The sequence below is a fragment of the Neovison vison genome, chromosome 10, assembly GCF_020171115.1.
Source record: "Neovison vison isolate M4711 chromosome 10, ASM_NN_V1, whole genome shotgun sequence".
Classification (NCBI taxonomy): Eukaryota; Metazoa; Chordata; class Mammalia; order Carnivora; family Mustelidae; genus Neogale; species Neogale vison.
Window position 1 is genome coordinate 17,236,191 of NC_058100.1, and position 18,476 is coordinate 17,254,666.

Sequence of the window (18,476 nt, forward strand, 5' to 3'; positions counted from 1 at the left end):
CAAGATAGTACAGATTTATTTTTCCCTACACTTCCCCGTTAAGCAAATCTATAGATCCTGAAGGTACAATAGCAACTAAAGGAGAAATCTGAAAGGTTAGATAGGAGAATGCAGACTGATTTGAGACATGGAACCAGAGGAATGGCACCACAGGAGAGCATGTTGTGTTCACCCCCATCCTCGAAATAGGAAGACCACCCAGATCCAGTGTTTTCTGACTCTTAACAGAAGGCAGCTTAGATAATGGAAGTTCTTCCATTTCCATTTATTCCCTTTCAGAATCAACAGAAAACATAGGGGAGCCTAGCTTGACTGATACCTTAATAAGCAGCATCAGTTGAGAGCCCTCCCAACAATAAGCAGCTCAAGAAAGTGCTCACTTTCTCATCTGTGTCTGATGAGAATGGCTATTATTAATAGACATTCTGACTCACTCCTCTGATGCTCAAGACACACCACTAGCGCTGTTTGGGATGGGTGGGGTGGATATGTGGAAGGAGACCCCACCACTACCATCCCCACTTAGAAACACTCAACCAGAGGAAACCTCTTCTGTCCTCTCAGACAACATCATCAAGGACCAGTGGGGACTCCAGTGGCACCAGTTAAGCTAGGTAGACCAAAGTAACACTACCAAAATTCTGAAAATTAAACTGCCCTTGTAACCACAGCCCAGATGTAGGCCAAGACTAATATGCTAAATGTGAACAAGGTAACTGCCTGCTAATCTAAAATGTTTAAAGAAAAACTCAAGATGTCTGAACATAATAACACTAGATGTTTTAGACAAACAAAGAAACAAACAAAATCCTCATCAGTCATAAAAAGAAACAACAACAACAAAAAACTAACTTGAATAAGAAAAAATGAACATTTGACACCAGCATCATGATGAGTTAGATGTTAGCATTTTTTGACAAGGATTCTTAAAGCAGGGTCAAGTTTTACAATAGATTTTAGAAAACTAGCATACTGTACAAAATATCAATGAGAAGTTACAAGTTTCTTGCATATATTTAATAACTTAAAAACTAAAGTATGTTGAAATCCTTATTTGTTTATCTAAAATACTGGATATTATAAAGTTATATTTTATTAAATAACTAAAACAATAAATTTATGTGATTTCTGGAATATTTTGGTCTAAAGTTCAGCACTACTCCCAAAATTTTAATGTTATACTTTATTTTCTGTTTTCAGAGAAAAATTAAGTTAGTGAGAACAAATTAAAAGAAAAGTCTATGGCTATTGATGCCTCTCATGTAAAAATTTACTAATACATAATAGGTTAAATGAATGCTTCTGTGATATGTATATTTTGGACACTCCTTGGGTTTTTTGTTTTGTTCTGTTTAGCTTTTTCATGTAGTTAACACATGTCCTTGAGTGTGTATTCAATGCACAGGTGCCATTTTTACTGATTATTTTTGCATTTAATTTCATCTACTTAGGCAAACATTTGGGTATGCTCTCCTTTTTCTTAACTGTTACACTAATTCTACTTAATCCTATAAATATAACAGTCTTTTTCCACAAGTCTATTAACATGCTAAGATGTATCAGTTCAATATGCAACCTTATAATTTTAACAGTTCCTATTTTCAGACTTCCTTATTCTCTTTTATAACATATTGTGTTTATCATATTCAACCTACACATGTGAGGTTATATGGCAAAGTGGTAGAAGAGTGGGCTTTTAAAGCTGGCTGAAATCCCTACCTTGAAATCACTGTGCTGTCATGCTTATTACCTCACTGTTTTCACATGGCAACTTTATTTTTTTTTTTGTTTGTTTGTTTTTTTGTTTTTTTTTTTTATTTTTTTTTTTTACATGGCAACTTTATTAACCCTCGTATTTTCATCTATAAAAGAAGGGCAGTAAGATGCCTCCCTTGGAAACAAAATAGGTAAAGCATTTGACCATTCTCTAACAAATGGTAGGTGTTCAATATATAAGCAATTGTTATTCAGAATTTGTGGTGTACCCATGGCTATGGTGTATCAGTCTGGAATGATAAACACATTGCCTCTCTTTGTAGCTAAGTATTTCAAGTTCAAAACATCCATATGCAAGTTCTTATTCTGCCAGCTCATCCTATAGACTTGAGAGTTCTATCATTGGTACATATGTATGATTAAACTTTTGGAATTTTAATTTGAATTATCATACTCATTTGAACCATGTATCTATGCAGTCAGCAAGTTTTGATGGTTCACCTTTCCTAATAGTCCCATACTTTTCATTCCACTTAAAGAAACTACTAATCATTCTTCCCTAAGCATGTTGATAACATTTGTAAATAATACATTCTGATTTCATACACAGAAAGAAAATCACTGCAATTCTTATCATCCAATAATATCAACTTAATATATCCAAGTAGTGCTATATTTGAGTTAATAAAAAAAATACTTTTTATTTTGTTTTCAAAATTATTTGTAAACTACTCATAAAATTTGGGGTGCCACTTTTTTCATGCCAATAATAGTGGGGGCTGCTCTATACAATATGGTTATTTAAATGTACATTTAAATTAACTATAATCAAATAAAATTAAATTAATCCTAGTTTCACAAACCATATTTTAAGTGTTCAACAGACACATGCCACCGTATTATAGGACTATATTGGACAACATCTACAGAGAATGTTTTCGTCTTTATAAAAAGTTTAATTTCTAAGTTTGGTCAGATTCAGTTATTCTTAAAATGGGAGAAAAAAATCATATTAAACAAATGAAGGGACCAGCTTTCACATGTACTGAGACACAAAATAAAAATATCTAGATTTCTAATTGGACCAAAGACATTTAGAGAATAATCTAATTTTATCTCTGAATATATGTGATAGAGTCCTACTCGTTTCAAGGCATCTTAAGATTTTTTTCCCATACATAATGTCATAGATCAAATAGAAAAACAAACATAAAAATAAAACATATGTGGACACAGACAATGTGAAATAAATCCAAAAAGGAAATAGACACTAATAACAAACCAATAAGGATCAGATAATGGAGATATTTACAGACTTGAAAATCACTGTATTTAGTATATTGAATAACCAAAAAAGACTATATAGATTTTGTAAATAACTGAGATCTTTACAAGAGGCAAATAAACATTCTGAAACTGATAAGTGTACTAACAATGGAATAACACAAGGTATGGCATTAAAAGCACATTTGATAATGTGATCATTTTGCAGCTCATACAGCTATCACATTACATTGTATACCTGAAATTAATATAATTTTATGTCAATTATACTACAATTAAGAAAGAACATATTAGACAAAGACAAAGGGAGAGCTTCCAAACTGGAGGAAGAATGAGAAAAAAAATAATGAAAAATAGAACAAAAATATGAACAAGAACCTATACAGAAGAGATAATTCTAAAAAAAAAAAAATCTAAGCATTGACTTATCACGAATAAAAAAGACAACAGAGGAAAATAAAGTACCATCTTCAAATCTCTGAAAGAAAATTGCCATATAGGATACTATAAGCAGTAAAAATATCCATCAAAGTACACCAAAATACACCATTTTCATAGAAAATCTGTGAACCCCAATACCAAAAATTTACAGTTAATAAAATACTTGAAAATTGAATATATAAACAGCTACTCAAAACTGAAAAAAAGAGACAATCCAACACAAAAATACATAAAAATGTTGAAGCAACACTTTACAAATAGTAAATGCAAATGATAATGATCCATTCTGATGAGAAAATTGATGCAGAACTGATTCAAATAAGGTGGAGTTGCTAACGGAAGGACAGTGGTCAAAGAACAGTGAGATGACTAGTACTCTGCCTTCCCGGGTCACATTATCCAGGTTTTTAGAGAAATCTGTAATCAATTGTTTGATACTTCTAGTCAGCCTACTCTCAAAGACAAAATCCTCAACCTTTGTATTTTCTTATTATCATAATTATGAACATTTCTCCCACTTTAAAGGCTTTAAACCTAACATGTAATCAAATTATAAGATGCAGCTTAGCACTTAAATCTTTTAATCTACAAATGTCTCCAGGCAGAGAAAAAGTGAATAAAATGCTCTTGAGGAAATGAAGATCTGGTGGCAGTGTCATTTCTGAATATTTTGAAAAAAAAAATTAGCAATGGAAGAAGTAACTCTAAAAAGTCAGAATTATGAAAGGAACTTTCTTTTTCAAAAAAAGTGGGAAAATACGTCAATTATTAGGGAAATTCAGGAATAATTATCAAAAAATACTGTTAACAAAGAAAAAAAATCTCTGGCCTTGAAAATAAAACAAACAAAAGCCTTTGATTAAAAGTGACAATCTTTCAAATTGCATATACTTTAATCATCACAAAGCTCATAAATTGGGCAAAGTCTGACTGTTTTTAACAAGTCCAGTTTTGTAAGTATAGCTAAATTAATGGTAATAAATTATTGTTAATAACACTGCACATTATTCAATCATTAATATTATTTATTAAAATAGATGTGGATATTGAATGTGGAATATCAAAGGTTTATATTTTCACTAATTCTGAAACTTTTACTGTTGTTCGAATGAAGCATTTAATGCATACACAATCCTTTTTTGATTTTTTTTTTTTGTAACAAAACTAGAAAGGATAAATACTAGTCTTACAGAATTGGGTATAAAAATGTTTCAAAAATATACTGAATAAAATCTTTAAAATTTAGTACAGATTAGTTGAAGTCTTAAATATATGTTTTAAAACAAGAGATTACAGGAGTAATAGATGAGAAATACAATTAACAATGAAACTGTGGAAAATGATGTCAAGATATGCTGATGTCAGTTGTTGGAAAGTTTAATGAGTCAATCATTTAATGTAGATTCTAAAATAGCAGACATAATCTTGTTTGCATTAATGTAGTATAAATAACATCAGAGGAAATAATCACCTAGCAATAATCCATGTTGAATAAGACAACCCCAGGAGGATTTTGTTCATTAATTGGATACGTGCTATTTATCTTTAAAGTACTGAATTTAACATGGTCCAGAGTTTATAGTAAATACTCCATAAAAATTACGAATTTCAGGCTTAAATAGCGTCCAGAAGTTAATAATGTAAATGGTAAGAGGCGGGAAATCTAACACAGATATCATCCAAAATAACTACATGTTCAACATGACAAAGTTCAAGATGACATGTGAAAACTATTGAAACACTGAGCTGCTATTTCTTCCTTCCACCCATAGTCATTGGTTATTGCACCAACTGGAAGCGTGGGGATACACATAACCTATGAGATAGGAAGAGTAGATTAACCCTATGTTGTTTCAAATTGCAAAGCTAAGAAAATTTTCATTATAAATAAGATGGAACTAAACAATAATGGGTCAAGCTGCCTATTGTCTTTTGAATTGGAAATTTTTATGTAAATGTTGAATGACTTTTTGCTGTATAACATTTGCGAGATATTAGGAATGGAATTCATTGACCCTGACTATAACCTTTTATTTATGTTGTATAGTTTGGTAAGATTTTCATTATTGGTCAGATATAAAGATGTAATTATGTTTTAATTTCGTGGTTTATCCAGCACTCATATATCTATTATGAACCACATAATATTTTGCATTATTTAGTATGAATTTTGTTTTCCATAATTACTTTCTAATAAGTGTACAACCCTGCTACAGCGTATTTTTTCAAGGTTCAATTAAAATAATATTGCCTTAGTCATGTTTCTTAGACTCCCAAAAAAGAAAATAAAAATCCACTCTTGGTTTTTTGTCACATATGTCATGTTGCATATATTTTCTACGTTGTAGCCTACATTTATTTTTGCCAGTTAGAATGTTGTTTTCTTAAATGCAGATTTTTGTCATTCAAGTAATTGAATTACCTTGACAATTACTATTGAGGAGAGAGCAAGAGGATTTTAGGAGGTCTTTTTTGGTGGGGCAGGGAGGGCAGGCGTTTGTGGTGGGAGAAGACGTGAGATAGTTTGATTACTTAAAGAGGTAAATCTTAGGAAAAACTTTAAGCAAGCCAGTAGTCTGGTTTATGCCATAAAAAGGACTCCTGTGCCAAGACAGGACAAGTACCCCCATGCTATAACCCAATGAATTACGATCCTTCATTTCTGAAACCCTTATTTTTTTTTTACCAGTCAATGCAATATGTGGCTTTGTTATTTATTTCAATTTTCTTCATATTTTCTGTATGTTTTTATTGTAAATGTTGGTAGGAAATTATTTAAAGCGTAACTTCTTATTTGGTATATCTTTATTATGAATTTGATCTTTTAGCATTTCAAAATATATTAATATATATTCTTGAATAATTTCTAGCTGCATTTAAATTTCTCTGATAAGATTTTGGTTCCTGATAACTGATTTTTGTTAAGCATTGCATGATGTATTTTTTCAATTTTTTTTTTCTTCAGTATATCTAAATCCTTTTATTTTAGATCTCTTTTATATATCTTTATGTCACAGTTTACTTAATTAAATCTGATAGTCACATCATTAAATATGTGAGTTTAGACCATAACCACATCCATACATAAATATGATAGATATGTCTAATATTAATTTTCTATTTTCTATTTTCTATAATTATTATTTTATTATGTTATCTGTTCAAGTTCTGTCTTCTTTAAATGTTTCCCATTGCAGTTTTCTTCCTTAATTTTCTGATTTTATTATAAATTTAAAATTAAGCAGACTCATATTTTCTAATATTTAAATTTGTTAACTATATTTTATATAAATAAATTCAGACATTATCCTTAATGCTTTATTATGAACACAAATAAAATTTATAAATTTCCTATCTCTTGATTTATCCTCTTTATTTTATTTTATTCTTAGTTTTTACCTTCATGTCTTAGATACAGTCAAAACTCTTTTTGATTCCTCATTTTTAAATAAACTATTCATTGAAATGCAACATACTTGCTGAAAAGTGCACAACACATATATATGTACCAAGTGTGCACATATGTGTAAATACCACACATGATTGCTTTATCTCCAAGCCTGTTTTAAATGTAATATTTTAAAATGATCATTGCTAAGAATATAGTGAAGTGGTGTTGAATACACAGTTGAAATCAAGATCAAAAACATTCTTTTTACATTAAGTTTTCTCTAAACCGATGGTGCAGACTTCCCCTACTCTGCTCCTAGGCTTGCTTCTCCAGATAGTAGAACTTGGTTATGCCTTAGGATGTTTGTGGGGACATGGCATCAATGATAGTTATTTAAGATAAAATACCATCAAATATGCTTCTGTGATAGTCAAGACAATGAAATAGAAAAGATATAACTGACAACTTTGGAAAACTGGTCAATGGTGTATGTTCACGATATGATTAAGAGAAAAGTAAGCCCTTCCAATACGATTTAGTCTGATATTATAGTCAATTATTGTGTTAAAATATTAATTTCATTTTGTTAATAAAATACTTTGGATCAAATGTATATATTTTAATAATTTAACAGGTATTAAATAGTCTAGAATAATTTATAAATATATGCACCATGAGTTGGTGACCTCAGAGCTCTCTTTAGAAACTGGCTGTGCTTAAAAATAAAAATGAAAAGCAATCAGAAAAAGCTTTTCACAAAATGCCCACATTAATAGCTAATGAAATATATATAATGTGTCTATCACATTACAGAAATATATCATAAATAGAAATAATGTGTCTTTCACCACTTCCATAAATAACTTAGAAAAAGCACAATGTAATGCAGTTTTTCTCTCTTTATAAAATTAATTCATTAACTTTTCTTGAGATAATTTTTTTCTTTTCTTTCATCTTGTCCTCTAAGTAATATACTCATTTCACCTACAATGGTTTTATTGAATATCAGTTGCTTTGGATGTGTTCAAAATTTAAATAATACATATAGAAAACAGATTTTAGGATACTTGTTGAAATGAATGTATCTCTTTATCAACTTCAGTGAGAAATATATTGGGATAAACATTGGTGGTTAGCATCTTAGAATGACTCGAACAATTATTTGAGTAATTACCTAACTGCTTCTTGCACTCACTAGACTCTAATGCCAGTGGGATATGTAGACCATCTCCTCACCCATAATTATGCCTGGCACAGAATAGCATTTAATTATTTTTGTATAAATTAAAATGTAGGTATTAGAATATCTATTTTAGTGATTCGACTTCTGATTATCCATGTCTAAAAGAGGAAAACTGAAGATTGAGAATTTTCTCTAAACTACTCTTCACTATTTGAGTGGTCAATTATCTCAGCTCCATTACTCAAGATGGAGTAATCACATCACTCACGCTGTGCATCAGTTATAATCACAGTTACTACTGCATTTAACTTTGCCTTTGTGTGCTCATATATTCTTAAAAATATATATATTTTAATTATTTATTCATTTATTCATTCCAGAGAGAGAGAGACCTGCAGACTCTGCATTGAGCACAGAGCCCAACTCGGGGCTTAATTTCAATATACTGAGACAAAACCAAGATTCAGATGTTTAACTGATTGAGCCACCCAGTCACCCTATGTGCTGATGTATTCTTATAATAACATGAATAATCAAAAATTAACTGACAACATAAAGTTAACTAATTGGCAGCATAAAGTTAACTAACTTATTCAAGAATATCATATAAATGTGTTTAATCCATTATAAAAATGTCTTACCTTGTTCTTTTGAGGTACATTCTTCTACAGTCTTTCCAGTATTTATCTATATCTTCATGATAAATTATATCAAAGATGTTTTCTTTTAGCAATTTTTTCTCTAATGGACACCTGTTTATTTTTTTGTAAAATTGAAGTCACTCTATCACAGAATAATTTTATCATTTTCTGTTCTATGATATGCTCAAGGTCTTTTTCTAATCAATATTTTATTATGTCAGATTCTTTACCAAATACATTTTTATTATAATTGAATCTTACATATTACTGTCTCTACTTAAAATAATTTTCTAGGGGGCACCTGGGTGGCTCAGTGGGTTAAGCCACTGCCTTCAGCTCAGGTTATGATCTTAGGGTCCTGGGATCGAGTCCCACATTGGGCTCTCTGCTCAGCAGGGAGCTTGCTTCCCTTCCTCTCTCTCTGCCTGCCTCTCTGTCTACTTGTGATCTCTCTATGTCAAATAAATAAAAAAAAAAAATCTTAAAAAAAATAATTTTCTAGGGAAGAGATAAATAGTGTTTGTGATACATCTACAAATAAGACAAAGATCCCAATCCCATAAAACTTACATGTACAAATAGAATTATTGTCATAACTATTTTGTGAAAAATATTAAATAGGGTAAAAGAAAAGTGTGATGATTATTCATTTATGTAATATGATAAGGTAAGTTCTTCTAATGATGCATAGAATGAGTGTAAACCTGAATGAAATGAGAGTGAGAGCCATATGATATCGAAGGAAGGAGTTAGAGATTACCTTTAACATGTTAGAAATAGTTTGTAGCCCAAGGTAAAAATTCAATATGCATTAGCAGAACAGATCATAAACCCCTAATCCCTAAGTGTGTAATGGAATCCTCAAAATCCTAGAAAACTGCCAAGGTGTATTAATAAGAAAGAAACCAGTTTTAGAAAGCAGGAGCTGGAATGCCTCCTGCTTTCAAAACTCAAAGGTGGTTTTTGGAATTGATCGTTATCTCCTCAGGAATTTAAACCAATCTTTGCTTGCAAGCTACTTTGTTTTTACTTTAATCAATTTACTTGTTTCTTTTACTGACTTACTAATTTATGTTTCTCATGTGTTGATATGTGTGTATTTTCTTTACTAGAGCTTAGATAGCTAACCCTGTTGCCTGAGAACACATTCTTACCATGTTTGACATTGACTCTTAAGTATCTCTAAATGAAAATGAATTCCAAAATGTTAAAAAGTGTTAGGGGGATTTGGAATTTATTGATCCTTAGCTGATGGGATTTCACAGTTGCCAATTAGGAATATGTACTTACATCTAGCTCTCTTTCAGAATACTTAAACATTTTTCAAAAAGCTATGAAAGTAAAAAATGGTCATTGTGGAAGCAGCCCATTTTATCTGCTGCAAACTGTTCCTCATTTGCCATTCAGCAGTGTGAAAAGTGATGAAGATACTTCACATGGTCCTGGGTTGGGGATCTGGTTGGTTCATATGAGACTTTGACAGTTGGGCTCTCAGGTCACATCCCACATATACTTGTAATCAATGTCTGTGAAAATACGTGTCTTCTCTAGTCATCTACAAAACTTTGCCCCAGTTTAAAAAAAACTGTTAACAGTTTTTTCATAACTTGTATAGTTATGACTGTTTTTTTACTGAAAACTGAATTTTCTCTAATTTTCCTTTTTCTGTTTAATTTTTTTTTTAATCAACCTGGGGGGGGGGACACCTGGGTGGCTCAATTGGTTAAGTGACCTCTCTTGATTTTAGCTCAGGTCATGATCTCATGGTTGTAAGATCCAGCCCCACATTAGGCTCTGCACTCACCATGGAGTCTGCTTGAGATTCTCTCTCTCCTTCTTCCCCTCCCCCCACACTGCTCACATACTTCTCTCTCTCTCAAAAAAAAGAAAGAAAAGAAAAGAAAAAAAATTACTTTAAGAAAAAGAGCAGAAATAGATATGTGTATAATTATTTCCCTTTATCTGGAGATTTTTCTTCATTTTATACTCAACTTTGAAAATATTAAAATATCTGAGTTTTTCATTCCAACATAATTGGCTTTGGCTCAATTCATATATAATGCTAATAATTTTTTTTCCCTTTCATTCATCAACCACATGAAATTACACCACAGACAAATACGGATAGATGAAGAGAACACTTCAATTAATGTCATATTTTGAGCATGTCAAATGTGAATTTTCCTGTACTGCTAAGAAAACATCATGGTACGTGTCCTCACCCAAGCATTCCTTCTGACTGTGATCAATTTCTGTCTTAGTTACACAATACTTCATTTTCAATAGAAAATAGCTATTACAAAAGAGAAGAAAATTTCACTTTGGGAATACTTTGACATTAACCTTGAGAGAGCAGCCCATATATATTCAATTATGACAGACTTTTTGAGGTTTGGCCTAGACTTCAGCCCTAGATGCACTGAAAATAAGATATAGTTGGGACGCCTGGGTGGCTCAGTTGGTTGGACGACTGCCTTCGGCTCGGGTCATGATCCCAGAGTTCCGGGATCGAGTCCCGCATCGGGCTCCCAGCTCCATGGGGAGTCTGCTTCTCCCTCTGACCTTCTCCTAGCTCATGCTCTCTCTCACTGTCTCTCTCTCAAATAAATAAATAAAATCTTTAAAAAAAAAAAGAAAAGAAAATAAGATATACTAATGTAAAAACATTAAGTTCATTTTTTTCTGAAATTGTCCAAGTGAAATATTAATGATTCAGCCTTTGGATATAGTATATTTTCTCTTTACTGAAAGTATTATCATTTGCTTATGGTAGATGTAAACAGTAGGGAGAGAGAAGTAAAATTAACTTTTAGCACTCAGGTCTGAAATGATCAATGTAGATGAAAGCTTATAAGTGCTCTAATAACTTTCACTGTATCTTAAAGTATGAAAAGATAGTTTTTTTCTTTTTTATTCTTTGTCATCTTTATAATTTTCTCACATTTTTAAAATGATTTAGACAACAAAACATTCAAAATATTATATGTGTTATAAAAATACTGACTGTAAAAATATAAATATATCCTACTACCTGGGTTCACTGAGCTCATAATTTAGAGATACAATAAGATAATTTGAAAATTTCAATACAATGCCATGAGGGTAATATTAGATGTCTTAATAGTATCTTCAGAATGATTAAGGTAAAATCATATGTGCTTAGTGTTAGTTATTGTATTCTTTAAAAAAAAAAAAATCCGATATGAAAAGGTGTCTGAGTGTGTTAGAGGAACTAGGGACCCTGCAGGTGACCTCACAGATCCTCCAGAAGAACACAGATGTGGTGGCCACATTGAAGAAGATCCGCCGTTACAAGGCCAACAAGGAGGTGATGGAGAAGGCTGCAGAGGTCTACACAAGGCTCAAGTTTCAGGTCCTGGGACCAAAGATTGAGGCCATCCAGAAGGCGACCAGAGTGGGGTTGGAGAAGGAGAGGGCTGAGGTGGAGAAGGCCGAGGAGGTGCTGGCCAGAGAGGAGGCTTCCACGGAGAGGGCAGAGGTTGAGGCGAGCACTGATCTCTCAGCCCCAGTGAACGGCGAGGCCAAGTCCCAGAAGGGGGAGAGCGTGGAAGACAAAGAGCAGGAGGAAGGACAGAATTTGAGGAGGGGCCGGGGTGTGGCTCCTCCGAAGAGCCATTACACAGCAACAGCGCATGGGAGGGCCCCGAGATGGACATGTCTGGGAAGGAGCGGCAGGGGTGCGGGAGGGGGCGGATGGACTCGGAGTCCCTGGACGAGGAGGACAGTTGAGCCTTGTCCACTAGGCCTACCCATCGCATGTAGATGCCCCAGGCCTGCCCCGGCCCCTGCCCACCACCCGTGGAGCAGAGACCTGGTGGGGAAGCACCATGCTGTCCCTTGTATCTGTCCCCTGGGTTGTTTTTCTGCCTGACTTCTGTGATTTCCAACCAACATGAAATGACTATAAAGGGAAAAAAAAAAAAAGTGTTAGTTACTGTATTCTTTTTTTTTTTTTAAGATTTTATTGATTTATTTGACAGAGAGAGATCACAAGTAGGCAGAGAGGCAGGCAGAGAGAGAGGAGGAAGCAGGCTCCCCACTGAGCAGAGAGCCCGATGCGGGGCTCGATCCCAGGACCCTGGGATCAAGACCTGAGCCGAAGGCAGAGGCTTACTGCCACTGAGCCACCCAGGCACCCCAGTTACTGTATTCTTAAATAACTTAATAAGTTAGTGTAAAATAACCTAATAACTTAAATAAGTTAGTGTTAGTTATTGTATTCTTAAATAAGCAGTTAGAAATTTCAATAAATGTGTAATGGCTAACATTTTCATTTTGTTTATGAAGTTACTTTATTTCAACCATTAATTTCGTCCCTTCTCTTTCATCCTCATTTAAAGATCCCAAAAGCGATAAATAAAACTGTGTGATAAGCCTGAATTGAGGCAGTTAGAGTGTGCCTTAACGTTCATAGTCCATATAGATAAGCCAATCCATAAATATTACATTTGCTACTTATTAAAGTACAAGGACAAAAACTCAAAGGTTTAAAACTAAATTGTGTACAGGTGATACATTTTGGAAGAATAGCCAAAGAATGTTGCTGAACTTGCTGAACTGTTGTCAGTAACTTGCCTTGGACTTAGTACTAATACTAATATTCATAGACTTCACCAGTGAATGAAAACCTCTTTCTGTGCTCCCTTTATAAGTGAAAAGAAAATAACTCCTATCCCCTTGGGTTGAAAATGAACTTTTGGATTAAATCCCCAGTTTATCAGAATTAATCAAATTAAAATCATGTAAGCTCTTCAATTTAATTTACTTTACATTGTCGTGTGAACAATGTATTTAGAAAATGTAAACCATTAATAGGAAATCTCTAGTGTTATGTTTTAATAATATATTTGAGCTTCAAATTATCATATGTTGGTGTTTTTTTAACAAATTGAATTAGCTTCTTCTGTTTCTTCTCATCATTGTATATCATGGGGAAAAAAGATACATATAACAAATGAACCCATAATCTCACTATTCAGAAGTAGCCATTATCTATATATTTCCATATGATTTCTTCAATCCTTTCAATTTCATTCTCTACCCTTACCCACCCTAAAATGAGGACACCACATTGCTTTGCTTAAATAAGCAAATAAGTCCCTGAGAATAAGGACCTTATTCTTTTATTTCTTTCTTCTAATTTTGTGTATTTGTCAGAGAGAGAGCGAGCAAGCAAGCAAGCAAGCAAGCACTATCAGGGGGTAGGGCAGAGGGAGAGGGAGAAGCAGACTGCCTGCTGAGCAAGGAGCCTGACATGGGGCTCGATCCCAGGTCCCAGAGACCATGACCCAAGCCGAAGGCAGACACTCAACCAACTGAGCCACCCAGGTGTCCTTAAGGGCCTTATTCTTAAAGGACTTAAATTCTTAAGGGACTTAAATAAGCCCCTGAGAATCTTCTGAAAAGTAGATGGACTGCTACCTAATAGGTGCTTGTAAGGAGGATCCTTGGGACCTCGTTCTGTGACCTCCTATTCATGACATTATAGTTTCAGTTTGTGATTGTTAGCTCATGTGAACCTTATTAAAATGGCCAAAATCTGGAACACTAGCATCAAATGATGGCAAGGATGTGGAGAAACAGGAACTCTCATTCATTGCTGGTGGGAGTACAAAATGGTACAGACACTTTGAATGACAGTTGGAGGTTTCTTAATAAACCAAATATGCACTTAACCATACAATTCAGTAGTCTCACCCTTTCATAGTTAAACATGTGCCATAACTCCGAGTGGATAGACAAACTGTGGTACATGCACCCAATGGAGTATTATTCAGTATAAATTGAGTATGAACGCTGATGTAAACAATCGACTTTGGGTGCTTATGATGTGTCAGCATAGGTTCATCTAGTATAATAAATGTACCTATCTGGTGGGGGATGTTGATGATGGGGGCAGCTTTGGATGTATGGGAGCAGAGGGTATCTGGTAAATACTTGTACTTTTTTTTCTTAATTTTATTAGAAAACTAAAACTAAACTGCTCAAAGAAAATAGTCTTAAAAGAAGTTATACTCCACAAATAAGTGAAACCATATGATAATTGACTCTCTCTGCTTGACTTATTTCACTCAGCATAACCTCTTCCAGTCCCGTCCATGTTGCTACAAAAGTTGGGTATTCATCCTTTCTGATGGAGGCATAATACTCCATAGTGTATATGGACCACATCTTCCCTATCCATTCATCCGTTGAAGGGCATCTTGGTTCTATCCATAGTTTGGAGACCGAGGCCATTGCTGCTATAAACATTGGGGTACAGATAGCCCTTCTTTTCACGACATCTGTATCTTTGGGGTAAATACCCAGGAGTGCAATTGCAGGGTCATAGGGAAGCTCTATTTTTAATTTCTTGAGGAATCTCCACACTGTTCTCCAAAGAGGCTGCACCAACTTGCATTCCCACCAACAGTGTAAGAGGGTTCCCCTTTCTCCACATCCTCTCCAACACATGTTGTTTCCTGTTTTGTTAATTTTGGCAATTCTAACTGGTGTAAGGTGATATCTCAGTGTGGTTTTAATTTGAATCTCCCTGAGGGCTAATGATGATGAACATTTTTTCATGTGTCTGATAGCCATTTGTATGTCTTGATTGGAGAAGTGTCTGTTCATATCTTCTGCCCATTTTTTGATGTGTTTGCCTGTTTCGTGTGTGTTGAGTTTGAGGAGTTCATTGTAGATCCTGGATATCAACCTTTTGTCTGTACTGTCATTTGCAAATATCTTCTCCCATTCCGTGGGTTATCATATGGTTTCACTTATTTGTGGAGCATAACAAATAGCATGGAGGACAAGGGGCGTTAGAGAGGTGTAGGGAATTTGGGTAAATTGGAAGGGGAGGTGAACTATGAGAGACTATGGACTCTGAAAAACAATCTGAGGGGTTTGAAGTGGCGGGGGGGTGGGAGGTTGGGGGTACCAGGTGGTGGGTATTATAGAGGGCATGGTTTGCATGGAGCACTGGGTGTGGTGAAAAAATAATGAATACTGTTTTTCTGAAAATAAATAAATTGAAAAAAAAAGAAGTTATAAAATCTGTTAATTGATTTTATTAGTAATGATATGACTTCTTTTTTACATTTACTGGACAGCTATATTCATATGTGCAGAAGTAATTTTATATTTATATGTGCAGAAATAATCTATGCATACATTTTCCCATTATCATAATATCAATATTTTATATTTTTATGATTTAAAGATACAATCTTATATAAGAATATTAATCTTTTACATGGTTATGAAGAGTATATTTTCCTGTGTTTTATTGATTTTATGTCATTCTTAATATATACATATTTAATGTTTTAGAACTGAGTTTTATTTATTTATTATTTTGGCTTTTGTGCTTAGGAAGATTGTATTAGTTATCTATGTCTCCATAAAAAATTATCCCCAAATGTGGCATCTTATTAAAACAAATATTATCTAGGGTTCCTGAAGGGGATGGTGTTGGGGAGATGCGGTAACTGAGAGACAGACATTAAGGAGAGCGTGTGATGTAATGAGCCCTGAGACTTATATAAGACTCATGAATCACTGAACTCTACCTCACAAACCAATAATACGTTATATGTTAATTAATTTAATTTAAATTTTTAAAAGTGGAAAAAAAAAGACAAAGCATGGAAGATTAACGATAAACAAACAAACACACAGACAAGCGTCATCTCAAACTTTCTATAGGCAGGGACTTGGATATGGCTTAGCTGGGTCCTTTGGCTCTGAGTCTCACACATCTGCCATTAAGTCATCCAGGACTGCAATCATCTCAGGGCTTAGATATTCACAAGAATATCTAAGATCATTCAAATGACTGTTAGCAGTTCCTCACTTGTTGTTGGAATGAGGGTCTCAGTTCCTCATTGGCTGGTGCCCTCTCATAGGCCAGCTCAAAACTGGTCAGCTGATGTCCATCAGAGCAAGCAAGGGAGACAACAAGAGTGCTTGACAGATGGCAAGTGAGGCAAAAGTCATAGTATTTTGTAACCTACTGAGGTCTCACCACTTTTGTTCATTACTCTACTTAGAAGCAATACAAAGCACAACACACATTCTTGAGAAAGGGATTTTACACACACACATGCTCACAGGCTTGTATGTGCATGCACACACCCCCGCCCGAAGACAAGTATTTGGCAGGTATTTTAGAAGCTGTTCACATAGACCTTTCACAATCTTACAACTGTTATTTTGCATGTATATGTATAACATTCTGTTTTGACCTATGTCTTTCCCTGTATTTTAAGATTTGTTGCATATATTTGCTAAGATATCTTGGCATAAATATAAAACTATATCATTGAGTGATACGTTATGCATGTTTATGCATATTATACATGTACTTAAATATATACTTCCACATAATTATGGGATAAGCTCTAGTATTCACTGTCACAAAACAAAAACTTTTCCTGTTAACCTGACTCGTGTTTATTGTTTTTTTTTTTTTTCTTTTTGCTTTTCTCTGTTGTTTTTTTGCAATAATGTGTACTCTAATTCAGGAAATTTATTTTTAGATGTTATTAAAATGACAAGTGGAATTATTAACACTCATTAGAGGAATATTAAACTATGGTCTTGCTTCACTGAAGTCTTTCAGGTGTACTTTGCCTGGGTCCCACAGTGCTGTCTTAGTGGTTTTGTAACTATTAGGTTGACAATTATTCAAAGTATGTAAAAGCCTGGAAAGGAGAAATGTGTTTCTGACAATGCATGAATATGAAGACTAAAATTTAAGGTGATTATTTTGGCTAAATGAGACTGATTTACATTATCATATCCTTGTTAGTACATGTAATAATCTTAAGACTATATACTATTGCTAGTATTTTTATATTTGGATGAAGAATAAAAGCGTAAAAGCAATTTTAAAATAATGATCCATCTCAGCTGTATTTACATTGATGTAAATAGTCTGAATATTCATTTCTAATAACCCCTAGAAAGAAGACACCTGTCACAATCGGACTATTTTTTTCCCTTTAATTTTAGAGAATGCATTGTTGTAGAACATGTATCAAATCCTGTCTTCATGGTTTTTTCATGTCAGCTGCTTAAAGTCCTAGATTCTGGACAGTATTTTCCTGTTCTAAAAATGATACTCTATTAAATAATCTCAAAATTATACTCACTTTGATGTTTAGTTTAAAAACTACCCAAGTGTAAAAAATAAAAATAGAAACTACCAAAATGTTATCGTTACCTATAGCACTTGCTATATATACACCTTAAAAAAAAAACAAAACAAAACAGCATAGACTCTTACCATAATGGCCTAATTATTGAGCTCATTACATAAAATAATTCTGCTGTTTATCCCATGATAGACAAAAGTCATGTATCATGTAACAAAATACTCTTCTGACTGAAGTATCAATAAACACATTTCAAAGCTTCAGAAAGGCCAAAAGAAATCATCTTGTCAGCATATGAGAATTCTGAAAAGAAGTGTCAAGGTATCAGAATCCTTGTAGCATTCATCACTTTATTTTATTTTCGTCATATCAACAGACTTGTAATACTCAGGAATCCTGTATCTTTAAATTTCAAATGGCACTCCAAAGGAAATTGATGAATGGATACACAGTGTAGCTTACGAAAACTTCTGTACATAGTTTTAGGAGGTTATTTTTGGTTTATTTGGATTACCAAATATTCCTAAAAAAAATTGCCTTTAATTAAAGATACATTTTTAGACATTATGTTATTTAATAATACTTTTGCAGTTTAGGTATTTAGTAATAGTTTTGTGAACTTAACATTTTGGTGAACTTTTAGGTTAACAGGAATTTTTCTT